Source organism: Neomonachus schauinslandi, chromosome 2 (assembly GCF_002201575.2).
Source record: "Neomonachus schauinslandi chromosome 2, ASM220157v2, whole genome shotgun sequence".
Lineage (NCBI taxonomy): Eukaryota > Metazoa > Chordata > Mammalia > Carnivora > Phocidae > Neomonachus > Neomonachus schauinslandi.
In genome coordinates, this window is record NC_058404.1 from 8,278,424 (window position 1) to 8,292,719 (window position 14,296).

Below are 14,296 nucleotides of genomic sequence, written 5' to 3' on the forward strand. Positions count from 1 at the left end.
ACAGAGAGTAAGTATATTCAAACCATATATCTGACACAGGATTCCTATCTAGAATATATAAAGGACTCGAAACACTCAAGAAAAAAAAAGCACAAACAATTCCATTAGAAAATGGCAAAACACCTTATGAAACTTGCCTCCTTGAATAGAAAATAGAAAACTTTCTCAAACTTCTTTTTTTCTTTTTTATTGTTTTTTTTTTAATTCTAGTATAGTTAACATACAGTGTTATATTAATTTCAGGTGTACAATATAGTGTGATTCAACAGTTCTGTACATTACCTGGTGCTCATTAGACTGAGTGCACTCTTTAATCCCCATCCCCTATTTCACCCATCCCAATCCCTTCTGGTAGCCATCAGTTTGTTCTCTGTAATTAAGATTGTTTCTTGGTTTGAGTGAGATCATGTGGTATTTGTCTTCTTTGACTTATTTCGCTTAGCATTATAATCTCCAGCTCCATCCATATTGTTGCAGATGGCACGATTTCATTCCTTTTTATAGCTGAATAATATTTCCTCGTGGTATATATATCACATCTTCTTTATCCATTCATCATCTATGGACATACACTTGGGCTGCTTCCATAATTTGGCTATTGTAATGTATCCCTTTGAGTTAGTGTTTTTATATTTTTTGGGTAAATACCCAGGAGTGTGATTCCTGGATCATAGGGTAGTTCTATTTTTAACTTTTTCCTTTCTCAAATTTATTAGCACAATCACAGGCATGCCCTGCATGAGACTTTACAGAGGAACTGAACAAGTTATAAAGGTTCATACACACTCCATTTTGCTTGTGCAAATAAGGATGGGGTTGGGAAAGGGGCATTTGGCTCTTAGGGTAATGATTATATAGTCAGGATTTTGACACAGATTTGGCATTGGCAAATTTGAGAGAGGCAGCAAACTCATTTCATTTGAGAGTTAATGTATCTGGAGTTTGGTGACAGTTATTGCGGCTGTTTATCTCATATGACTGTTCTGAGGCATCATGGTATTGGAGGCTCAGATTCAGTACTGGATTGCCTCTCCTTCTAACAATTCTGTGAACTACTTAATGGGGTCTGGGGCCAGCTCAGACCTCCTTAAGAAAGCAAGAAAGCCAGTGGTATTCCTCTCTTCCCAATTTGGCATTCACAGCTACAGTACATTTGGCCAATGAAGAAAGAAAAATTAAAAATTTCAAATTTTATTTTAACTGTCTCCAAAATAAATAAAAATCTCAATAGTAACACTACATATACCTAAAATCACTATTACATATAAAAGAAGTCCAAAAATATTTTTATTTTTTCCTCTAAAAAATTGGGTAAAAGCCACATGAGGTGAAACAGAACAAAATGGCTGCTCATATATTTGGCAAATCCACTGGGGTTTAACAAGACCCATTTCTCCTTGAATCATCAGCATGTTTCTAAAGTGTATTTGAAGCCTTTCCTTAAAAGGTCATCATGTAGAAAATTTAATGTTGTGGTTTCTCAAGCTGTTATGGAATATCTGACATGTTCTGATAACGTTATTTTCTCAGGATTCAAGACAATACTTGCTCATGGATGCTCTCACACTAGAAATCTCAGAAAGCCTTTTATTATTGGGAATTTTAATGTAACCTCAGATAAAATAATTGTTACATTTGTATGTGTATGGAGATTTTACCCAGTGATGTCATATTAAACACAGAAGAAAATATTTAGTACCTTGAGCTTTTTTCTTTCTTTTTTTTTTTTTTCACAGAATGCGAACTCATTCTAGTAAGAGTGAAGTGAAGAGAAAAAGATCAGTTGGGTGGGTTTGTTAGGCAAAATTCATCACTAAAACTCTTTTTTCCCCCCATCACTGACATTTTTTGCCCTTCTTCAGGAAAATGAATTGTGTAAGGGTATTACATTTATGGGTAGTTGGAAACTTGAAATTTTTTGCCACCTACTTTGCCTAAATTGAACTGCATATTCCTTTATTTTCTACAAAAATTGATATGTCAATGAAAAATCTACTTATCACCCTTATTTATTTATTATATTTGGGGGAGCTTTGTTTTTTTATTTTTTATTATGTTCAGTTAGCCAACATATAGTACATCATTAGTTTTTGATGTAGTGTTCAATGACCCATTAGTTGTGTATAATACCCAGTGCTCATCACAACACGTGCCATTTAAAAAATTTTTTTAGTTATTTGACAGAGAGAGAGAGCACAGGCAGATGGAGAGAGAGAAGCAGGCTCCCCGCTGAGCAGGGAGCCCGCATAGGGCTCCATCCCAGGACCCCAGGATCATGACCTGAGCCAAAGGCAAAGGCAGATGCTTAAATGACTGAGCCACCCAGGTGCCTCTTGCGGCGGGGCAGGCCTTTAAAAATAGTATGAGGAAACTCCACTGAGCTAATAAAATGCCTAAAATTTGGTCCCACAATTTTGTCTAGCAAACAGTATTATCCCACTGTTTCTCTAATTATTTTATTCCTCATCCTGAAAGTTGACTTGGGAGCATTCATTAGTGCACACTTTCTCTCTTTCACCTTCACACATTTACCAAACTTAGACCTTTTTCAAGTCCTATTTTCTTAGACAGATGCAATTACATACAAATATGTACAAAAGGTGTACAAAAGATTCCCAAAATATTACTCCTCCATAGCCTACCAAAACACTGGGCTTTCATGCTCTTGTATGTTCTTTCTTCCATGGCAGAGAAATCTGCTCTTAAAAATTGGTAAAGTATTAGGGAAAAGCCTATAACTTACAAAATACCTTGAAGTGGTATTTTTATCTTAGTCCTGTTGAATTTTCATTTAAAAGTAGATTTATGAATGGTGGCCTTGGCACATATGAAGAACAAATTATCACTTTGAACAAACTGCCTGAGGCCACATGGTATTCTGGAAAGAAAATAGGAAGGTATCTGGGAATCTATGTTTTAGTTATGTCTCTCCCACTTGCCTGAGACTGATCACCATTAAGTCAACATTTGTGCTTCAGTTTCCTGGTAAACTTGATAATGCACACTCCGCTAATCTCCTACAGGTTTAAAACAAATCAGTGCCTATTGTATGGTTGGCACTGTTGTGAGTACTTGATGTGTGTGGCAGCATAAAGTTATAAAGACTAATGTGTTACTCACTTCTAGCATTTTCAGTTCCCTGTCTCCTTTCCCCACCCACTTTTCAAATTCAGGGAGCAGGGTGTGTATGGTGATCTATACTTACTGCCTCAGGATAGGGTTCTTGTAGTAAGACAAGGAATCTGAAAAGTTTTTGTTGTTGTAAAATAGACTTTTGAACTTCAAGGTAAAGTACATGTCATTGAGGAAAAACTTTTACTTGAGTCTTTTTTTTCTCCCTCCGAGTTTTTATTTAAATTCCAGCTGGTTAACATACAGTGCAATATTAGTTTCAGGAGTAGAATTTAATACAACACCTGGTGCTCATCATAGCAAGTGCCCTCCCTTAGTACCCATCACCTATTTAACCCATTCTACCACCGACTTCCCCTCCAGTAACCATCAGTTCTCTAGAGTTAAGAGCCTGTTTCTTGGTTTGCCTCTCTCTCTCTCTTTCTCCCTCCCACCCTCTCTCTTTTCCCCTATATTCATTTGTTTTGTTTCTTAATTCCACATATGAGTGACACCATATGGTATTTGTCTTTCTCTGACTTACTTAACATAATACTGTCTAGTTTCATCCACGGTATTGCAAATGACAAGATTTTTATGACTAATATTTCATTATATATACCACATCTTCTTTATCCATTCCTCGGTTGATGGGCATTTGGGCTCTTTCCATAGTTTGGCTGTTGTTGATAATGCTGCTATAAACATCAGGGTGCCTGTATCCTTTCAAGTCATTATTTTTGTGTTCTTTGGGTAAATACTTAGTAGTGAGTTTTAATCTGTATTTATTGAATAGTAAGAGCCAGGTTTCCCCACTTAAACAATAAACAACATGCAGGACGATCTAGGTTGTAGCTAGGTTTTTCCCCCAATCACTGAGATCATAATTAAGATTCCATGGGCTACAAAAAGGAGGATAAATTGGAGATGGAAGAAATGCACATGGGGCACCTGTGTGGCTCAGTTGGTTAAGCAACTGACTCAATTTCGGCTCAGGTTCATGATCTCAGGATCCTGAGACAAAGCCCCATGTCAGTCTCCACACTCAGCAGGGAATCTGCTTGAGACACTCTCCCTTGCCCCTCCCCCCACTTGACTGTGTCTGTCAAATAAATCTTAAAAAAAAAAATACACATTGAATGTATCTGTATAGGAACCACTCATGCTCTCCAGATTAGCCTTTGATGGCTTAGCCTTGAGTTGAGAAAACTGGGAGTAGAGATAAGCTTTTAGCTTCAAGAAAGTGAACAAGCAGAACATGGGTTTTCCTGACATGTGCCCCTCTGTTGCAGTAGCAGAAGTTTGGAAAGGGCAGCATCACTTGTTGAGACAGAAAAAGCTTGATAAAATTCATTTCCTCTGTGTTTCATCAAATTCATCATCTCTGTGTTTCTCAAAATTCCAAAAAGGGGTAGCTTTGGCTGGAAATAAGGTCCTGCTGAGTTAAAGTCAAAGAAGATGTAAATCACATGGACTAGCAGCCAGAGAATATGAGGAAGACGGGCATCTTGGCACATGTCAGTATGTTTGGTTAACCACGTCCAAGGATTGAAAAACATAGTAATTCAGAGGTTTCAATGTGAACAGATGTCAATACCTGGGAGCAGGTGTTTTCTCCTAATGCCAAGATGTTATGTAATTCCTCATGTCTGAGATGTTATTTAGTTGAACTTAAAGTCTGGCATGACTGAGTTCTTCCATAGTTGGCCAGTCTTTACTTTTGTCATCAGACACATATTGCCTCAAAAGATAAAATCATGTAGAAAAATACTTCATTTTTTGCATTACTGAATAAATGGAATGAAATTCATGTCAATGACACATGCATTACTTTAATGTCCACAATGGTTATGAAGAAAAGCTTATTCTCATTTTTTAAATGGGGAATCTGATGCACTTTGGTTAAGAAACTTGTCCAAGGTCAGATAGATTATATATGGCAAAATTGGGAATCAAAATTAGGTATGCTTAATTATGGGGACTTCTTATTCAAAAGAAATAATGAACATGGTATAATTTCCATGTATGTACTATAATATAATGTAAGTTAATCCCATATACTTACTGCAAAGTTATTTTTGCAATCTGTGCCTCAAAGGACACCGATAACAGAGTAAAGAGTGAACAAGGAACTTACAGTGTATTAGTTTGCAGGGGCTGCTATAACAAAATACCATAAACTGGGTGGCTTAAACAACAGAAATCTATTTTCTCACAGTCCTGGAGGCTAGAAGTCAAAGATCAAGGTGTTTGAAGGTTTGGTGTCTTCTAAGACCTCTCCCTGTGGCTTCATATGGCTACTTCTCTCTGTGTCCTCACATGGTCTTTCATTTGTGTCCTAATCTCCTCCTCTAAAAGGATACCAGTCATGTCTCTAAATATGGTCACATTCTGAGGAATGACAAGTTAGGATTCCAACATGTGACTTTTGGGGGGACACAATTCAGTCCATAACACACATAATGGGAGAAATTTTTTAAAAATCATATAGCTGATAAGCAGTTAATACCCAAAATATATAACAAAACTTCTACAATTTAACAAAATAATCCAATTTAAAAATGGACAAAGGACTTAAAGAGATATTTCTCCAAAAATGATTTACAAATTACCAACAAGCATATGAGAAGATGTCCAACACCACTGATCATTCGAAGGATGCAAATCACTATCACAATGAAAGATTACACTGTTTGAGTGACAACAAAAAATAGCAGGTGTTACGATGTGGAGAAATTAGAACCTTGGGTACTGTTGGTGGGAATGTAAAATGGTGAAGCCACTGGAAAATAGTATGACAATTCCTCAAAAATTTTAGAATGCAATTACTGTATAATCCAGAAGTTCCACTTCTGGATATATATCAAAAGGAATTGTGGGGTGCCTGGTTGGCTCAGTTGGTTAAGCATCTAACTCTTGATTTTGGCTCAGGTCATGATCTCAAGTTTGTGAGATTGAGCCCCATGTGGGTCTCCACTCTGGGCGTGGAGCCTGCTTAAGATTCTCTCTCTCCCTATCCCCCTGCCCCTCTCCACCCCCATGCTTATGCACACACATGCTTTCTCTCTCTTTCACTCACTCACTCAATAAATAAATAGGAATTGGAAGCAAGCTCTCAAAAGAGGTATTTGTACACCAATGTTTATAGCAGCATTATTCACAATAGCCACTATGTAGAAACAACCAAAGTATCCATCAACAGATCAAAGAATACACAAAATGTGAAACTTACCTACAATGAAATATTATTCAGACTTACAAAGGAAGGAAATTCTGACATATGCTACAAGATAGATGAAGTTGGAGGGTATTATGCTAAGCAAAACAAAGCTGGTCACAGACAAATATTGTATGATTCCACTTATGTAAGGTATCTAGAATAGTTAAATCTGTAGAAACAGGGTAAAATGGTGGCTGCCAGGGCCTGGGGGAAGGGGATATGGGAAGTTGTTGTTTAATAAGTATAAAGTTCCAGTTCTGCAAAATGAAAAAGTTTTGGAGATTGGTTGTACAATAATGTTAGTCTCTTTGGCACTCTTGAACTACATATATTTAGAAATGACTAAAATGGTAAATCTTATATGTATTTTACTGCCGTTAAAGATTTTGGGCTACCCTATGACCCAGCAATTGCACTACTGGGTATTTACCCCAAAGATACAGATGTAGTGAAAAGAAGGGCCACATGCACCCCAATGTTCATAGCAGCAATGTCCACAATAACCAAACTGTGGAAAGAGCCAAGATGCCCTTCAACAGACAAATGGATAAAGAAGATGTGGTCCATATATACAGTGGAATATTACTCAGCCATCAGAAAGGATGAATACCCAACATTTGTATCAACATGGATGGAACTGGAGGAGATTATGCTAAGTGAAATAAGTCAAGCAGAGAAAGACAATTATCATATGGTTTCACTTATTTGTGGAACATAAGGAATAGCATGGAGGACATTAGGGGAAGGAAGGGAAAAATGAACGGAGGCAATCAGAGAGGGAGACAAACCATGAAAGATTATGGACTCCGGGGAAACAAATTGAGGGTTTCAGAGGGGAGGGAGGTGGGGGATGGGTTAGTCTGGTGATGGGTATTAAGGAGGGCACGTATTGCATGGAGCATGAGGTGTTATATGCAAACAATAAATCATGGAACACTACATCAAAAACTAATGAGGTACTGTATGGTGACTAACATAACATAATAATAATAATAAAAAACTTATGAAGCTCTCAATAAAGTTTGCATCTGATTAAAAAAAAAGATTTTGGAAGATTTGCCAAACATTTGACTTAGAGACAGCAGTTTCTAAAAGTGGATATCCAATGAGTATTTGCTGAAAAAATGAGAAGAATATTTTCATCAGGTGTCACTGGTTCTCTTAAATGAAGCAAATGTGTTATATTCCAAAATTCTGATGAAAAATCAGTGTATAGGTACTTTAATATTCTATATAATTTTAAGTCTTCAGAAAAATGTAGTTTCATTGAATATATATGAGAACATGTTCTGTGACTATATCAATTTCAGAAGTAACCTAAAATTCCTTTTATTTAATGATTTGTAGAAATAAAAGGTTTTGGTGGGTCATTTTAATATTTTACAAATTCAAGTTGATTGCTTGTGAAGACTCTGATCACTTAAAAAAAAACACTTAAAAAGTGAAGTATTGTAAGCTAAGAATAGAGGGGGAAATTCCTCAATTTGATAAAGACTATCTACAAAAGACCTACAACTGACATCATACTTGATGGTGAAAACTCAAAGCTTTCCCCACCTAGATCAGGAACAAGGCAAAAATGTCTTCTCTTACCACTCCATTTCAACATTGTATTGGAAGTTCTAGCTAATGCAATAAAACAAGAAGAGGAAAAAGGTATATAAATTGGGAACGAAGAGAGAAAATTTCTCACAGATGACATTATTGTCTAAGTAGAAAATCTGAAAGAATCAGCTTCTGGAACTAGTAAGTGAGCATAGCAAGGTTGCAGGAGGCAAGGTGTATATGTAAAAGTCCATTGCTTTCCTGTATATCAGCAATATACAAGTGGAATTTGAGATTAAAAACAAAATACCATTTATATATAGTAACCAAAAAATGAAATAAGTATAAAGCTAACAAAAAATGTATAAGATCTTTATGGAGAAAACTATAAAACTCTAATGAATGAAATCAAAGAACTAAATGATGGAGAGATATTTTATGGTCCAGGAAAGAAAGATTCAATATTTTCAAGATGTCAGTCCTTCCCAACTTGATCTATAGATTCAATACAATCCCAATAAAAATTCCAGAGAGTTGTTAGGTGGTTATCAGTAAATTGATTCTAAAGTTTATATGAGATCAAAAAGACCCAGAATAGCCAACCCAGGATTGAAGGAGAATTGGAACACTGACACTACATGAATCAAGTCTTCCTATAAAGCTGCAGGAATCAAGACAGTGTGGTATTGATGGAAAAAAAAATGAATAGATCAATGGAACAGAAAAAGAGCCCAAAGATAGACCCCATAAATGTAGTCAATTGGTCTTTGACAAAGGAGCAAAAGTAAAACAATGGGGCAAAAGCAGTGTCTTCAACAAATGGTGCTAGAACAAGTGGACTTCCACATGAAAAAACTGACTCTAGACAAGGACCTGGCACCTTATAAAAATTAACTCAAAATGGGTCTCAGAACTAAATGTAAAATGCAAACTATAAAACTCCTAGAAGAGGACACAGGAGAAAACCTGGGTGACCTGGGTATGACAATGACTTTTTAGATACAACACCAAAGCACAATCCATGAAAGAAATAATAAGCTGGAAATCTCTAATATTAAAAACTTCTTCTCTGTGAAGGACAATGTTAAAAGAATGAGAAGACAAGCCACAGACTGGGAGAAAATATTTGCAACAGACACATCTGATAAAGAAGTGTTATCCAACATATACAAACAACTCTTAAAACTCAGCAGAAAGAAAACCCAATTTAAAAATGGGCCAAAGACCTTAGCAGACACCTCACTGAACAAAATACACATATGCCAAATAAGTATATGAAGAAATGTTGCACATCATATGTCATGAGGAAATGCAAATTGAAACAGCAATGATATACTACTTCACATCTATTAGAATGGCCAAAATTCAGAACAATGACAGCATCAAATGCTGGCCAGGATGTGGAGCAACAGGAACTATCATTCATTGCTGGTGGGAATGCAAAATGGTGCTGCCACTTTGAAGGAAGTTTGGGGGATTCTTAGAAAAGTAATCATACATTTGACAGATATTTCAGCAGTGATGCTCCTTGGTATTTACCCCAAGGAGTTGAAAATATGTCTACACATACACATACAGATGTTTAGAACAGCTTTATTCATAGTTGCCAAAAGTTGGAAGTAATCAAGGTGTCCTTCAGTAGGTAAATAGATAAATATACTGTGATCCATCCAACCAGTGGAATATTATTCAGTGCTAAAAAGAAATGAGCTATCAAACCATGAAAAGACATGGAGGAATAGTGAATGTCTATTAGTAAGTAAAAGAAGCCAATCTGAGGGGCGACTGAGTGGCTTAGTTGTTAAGCATCTGCCTTCGGCTCAGGTCGTGATCCCAGTGTCCTGGGATCGAGCCCCACATCTGGCTCCCTGCTCAGCGGGAAGCCTGCTTCTCCCTCTCTCACTCCCCGTTCTTGTGTTCCCTCTCTCTCTGTCTCTCTCTGTCAAATAAATAAATAAAATCTTAAAAAAATAAAAAAAGAAGCCAATCTGAAAAGGCTATATACTGTATGATTCCAACCATATGACATTCTGGAAAAGGCAAAACTATGGAGACAGTAAAAAGATCAGTGATTGCCAATAATTAAAAGGAGTAGGGGGAGGGGGGTGGATGTTATAGGTAGAGTATAGAGGATTTTAGGAAAGTAAAAATACTCTGTATGATAATATAATGATGGATACATGTCATTTTACTTATTTCCAAACTCAGAATGTACAACATAAAGAGTGAACCCTAAGGTGAACTATGGACTTTGGATGATGATGATGTGTCAATGCAAGTTCATCACTTGTAACAGATGTCCCACTATGGTGGGGATGTTGATAATGGGAGAGGTTATGCATGTGTGGGGGCAGGACATACATTGGAAATCTCTGTACTTTCCCCTCAGTGTTGCTGGGAACCTAAAACTTCCCTGAAAAAATCCTCATAGAAAAAAAAAGCTACATATTGTGCTATTTCTGGAATATTGTATTTCTTCACTATCTTCACAGACTACATCCTAGGTAAAATACAAGTGTAACATTAAGGGAAATATTAGCATGATTTTTTTTTGGTGATGAAATATAAATAGATTGAGAGTTTTCTGGAATACCTTAGATGGAAAAGCAACATGCATTTTATATCTGTACTTGCTAAAAGCTAGGCTGTGAATGAAAATTTCAATTGAGAATAGAAATAAATCTATGATGTTAATTAGAATGAAGAATTCTGAATAAAACTGAAGTATATATATAGCAATTTTTAAAAAAGATTTTTATTTATTTATTTGACACAGAGAGAGAGCATGAGAAAGCACAAGCAGGGGGAGAGGCAGATGGAGAGGGAGAAGTAGACTCCCCACTAAGCAGGGAGCCTGAGGCAGGGCTCCATCCCAGGACCCTGGGATCATGATCTGAGCCAAAGGCAGACACTTAACCAACTGAGTTACCCAGGTGCTCCTATACATAGCAATTTTTAAATGAACCTAGTATTCAAAAGCTAATTAAAACATTATTAGAGATAAGAATAAACTTTCCTGATCTACTGAGAATCCATTTCATAACTTCTGTAGTGACTGAGAAAACTATTAAACTATTTAACTCCGTTTCAGCATTTGAATTGTATTAATTATTATACTATAACTTGGGAATAATTTCATTGCCTTTGCTATATATGTGGCTATCTTTCTTAAATTATTAGAGTTTTATATTATCTAGCAATGTCAAAGTAGAAACCTAAGGAAAGCAGAGAGCATGAATATCTACAGACTTGTGATAACTGAATTATTTCTTGAATGAATGTACATTCTTCACCCCTGTCCCCAGTACAGTGGTTCCCATGTGATTGAAATAGATAAGTACTGGGCGCCTGGGTGGCTCAGTCGTTGGGCGTCTGCCTTCGGCTCAGGTCATGATCCCAGGGTCCTGGGATCGAGTCCCACATCAGGCTCCCTGCTCGGCAGGAAGCCTGCTTCTCCCTCTCCCACTCCCCCTGCTTGTGTTCCTGCTCTCGCTATCTCTCTGTCAAATAAATAAATAAAATCTTAAAAAAAGAAGAAAAGAAAAGAAATAGATAAGTACTACAGGCAGATAGTGACAAGGAGTTTGAGGGAATTGGTAAATGAAAGCAGAAAAGTACAAAAAAAAAGTAAGAAAATTTGTGTTCTTTATTCATGTGAATGTAATTGGTATGTTCATCTTGCCTATGTTCATCTTCGGTTTAAGTTATGGTAAACCTTGGGGTCACCCTTGCACACACAATTTGTTTTCTGACTTCTAGATTCCCTTGGAATGGAGAAGTTACTTTCACTCCTCAGTGTGAGCTAGAATCCTAGAGTTCTGTCAGGCTTAAGGTGACTTAATCACTTATGTGCATAATTATTGCTCTACAACAAGCTGGTGGCCAGAGCATGACGGATGCTTCTGGTAAGTTCCTGCTTTATAAGAGGGCATTTAAGAAAACAGGGTGGAAGTTCCTCAGAAAGTTGAAAATAGAGCTACCATACGACCCAGCAATTGCACTACTGGGTATTTACCCCAAAGATACAAATGTAGGGATCTGAAAGGGTACGTGCACCCCGATGTTTATAGCAGCAATGTCCACAATAGCCAAACTGTGGAAAGAGCCAAGATGTCCATCGACAGATGAATGGATAAAGAAGAGGTGGTATATATATACAATGGAATATTATCAGCCATCAAAAGGAATGAAAGCTTGCAATTTGCAACAACATGGATGGAACTGGAGGGTATTATGCAGGTGAAATAAGTCAATCAGAGAAAGACATGTATTATGACCTCACTGATATGAGGAATTCTAAATCTCAGGAAACAAACTGAGGGTTGCTGGAGTGGGGGGTGGGGTGGGAGGGATGGGGTGGCTGGGTAATAGACACTGCAGAGGGTATGAGCTATGGTGAGCACTGTGAATTGTGTAAGACTGATGAATCACAGACCTGTACCTCTGAAACAAATAATACATTATATCTTAAAAAAAAAAGAAGATAGTAGGAAGGGAAGAATGAAGGCAGGGAAATCGGAGGGGGAGACAAACCATGAGAGACTATGGACTCTGAGAAACAAACTGAGGGTTCTAGAGGGGAGGGGGGTGGGGGTGGGGGGATGGGTTAGCCTGGTGATGGGTATTAAGGAGGGCACGTTCTGCATGGAGCACTGGGTGTTATGCACAAACAATGAATCATGGAACACTACATCTAAAACTAATGATGTAATGTATGGGGATTAACATAACATAGTAAAAAATAAATAAATAAAACTTAAAAGAAATTAGTTTCTTAGCCTGTGAATCAGAGAGCATGAATACACGGATGCAGCTTCATATCCAAAAGAGGTCCCCACACGTTTTACATGAATCCATTCATTATTCAAGTTTGAGACACACTAGCTGATGTTCAAAGATTTTTCCAAGTATCAAACTGTTGCTTTAATGTCTTGCTCCCACTTCTTTTTTTGTCATAGGGATCATTTTAAAGATATTATCAGTATTTGTTTTGGAGAAACTTCTCTCTGTAGAACCACCTTCCTTTTTAGAATCTTTTCTGATTGAATTTCTTTTTTTTTTTTATTTTTAATTTTTTTCTTTTTTTTAAATTCTTATGTTAATCCCCATACATTACATCATTAGTTTTAGATGTAGTGTTCCATGATTCATTGTTTGTCTGATTGAATTTCTTGTAACAAATGTTTATTTGTGTATTTAATTTCTAGAATATAAATATACTAAATACATTTATGTGACAATTTATTTGCTTTTCTTATGCACAACAAACAGTTATATAAAATTTAACTGAAAATTCACTAAGCATCAGTGAATTCATTATTTTTTTTATTTTTTATTTTTTTAAACGTTTTTTTTATTTTTTATTTTTTTATTTTTTTATTTTTTTTTAAGATTTTATTTATTTGTTTGAGAGAGAGAATGAGAGACAGAGAGCATGAGAGGGAGGAAGGTCAGAGGGAGAAGCAGACTCCCCGCCGAGCAGGGAGCCCGATGCGGGACTCGATCCCGGGACTCCAGGATCATGACCTGAGCCGAAGGCAGTCGCCCAGCCAACTGAGCCATCCAGGCGCCCTGCCCTCTGTATTAATGGTTATATTACCCAAGGTGCTCCACCTTGATGACTTTATTGAATCTTTCTTTTTTAAGATTTTATTCATTTATTTGAGAGAGAGAGAAACAGCATGAGAGGGGAGAGGGTCAGAGGGAGAAGCAGGCTCCCCACCGACCAGGGAGTCTGATGCAGGACTCGATCCCGGGACTCCAGGATCATGACCTGAGCCGAAGGCAGTCGCTCAACCAACTGAGCGACCCAGGCGCCCCTCCTCCAGGCATTTTATTTTATTTTATTTTATTTTATTTTATTTTATTTTATTTTATTTATTTTATTTTATTTTATTTTATTTAAGATTTTATTTATTTATTTGAGAGAGAGAATGAGATAGAGTGAGCATGAGAGGGGGGAGGGTCAGAGGGAGAAGCAGACTCCCTGCCGAGCAGGGAGCCCGACGCGGGAATCGATCCCGGGACTCCAGGATCATGACCTGAGCCAAAGGCAGTTGCTTAACCAACTGAGCCACCCAGGCGCCCAGCATCAGTGAATTTATAAAAATCATTATAAATAGGCAAAAGTTGCAATATATTACTGATTGTGTATTGCTTTATGTGTTTGCCTGTCACCCTCTGTCCAGTGCTTCAAGGTACAACTCGGTTGGGTGCTGAGTGATACACAGCTTCAGAAGAATAGTAGAAGGATGAGGTGTGAAAACAAACCTGACAAAACACTTTCGTGACTGGTACTTTGACTTATTAGTGATTTGGCAATTGAAATGCAGATCTCAGTCCAAAAGGAATGTGAGGTAGCTTGAGTTCTTTTTTTTTTTTTATTCTTATGTTAATCCCCATACATTACATCATTAGTTT